This window comes from Rhincodon typus, chromosome 1 (genome assembly GCF_021869965.1).
Source record: "Rhincodon typus isolate 14 chromosome 1, sRhiTyp1.1, whole genome shotgun sequence".
Classification (NCBI taxonomy): domain Eukaryota; kingdom Metazoa; phylum Chordata; class Chondrichthyes; order Orectolobiformes; family Rhincodontidae; genus Rhincodon; species Rhincodon typus.
The window spans coordinates 171,645,260-171,645,474 of NC_063332.1; positions in this window are offsets into that span (position 1 = coordinate 171,645,260).

Here is a 215-nt window from a genome sequence, read left to right on the forward strand (position 1 = left end):
AGACCCTTCATCAGAAGGGTCTAGGCCCGAAACATCAGCCTTCCTGCTCCTATGATGCTGCTTGGCCTGCTGTGTTCATCCAGCTCTACACCTTGTTATCTCAGATTTTACAGCATCTGCAGTTCCTACTATCTCTGATTTCAAATAAACCTGTTGGACTATAACCTGGTGTTGTGTGACTTTTGGCTGTGTCCACTGCAGTCCAACACCAGCAC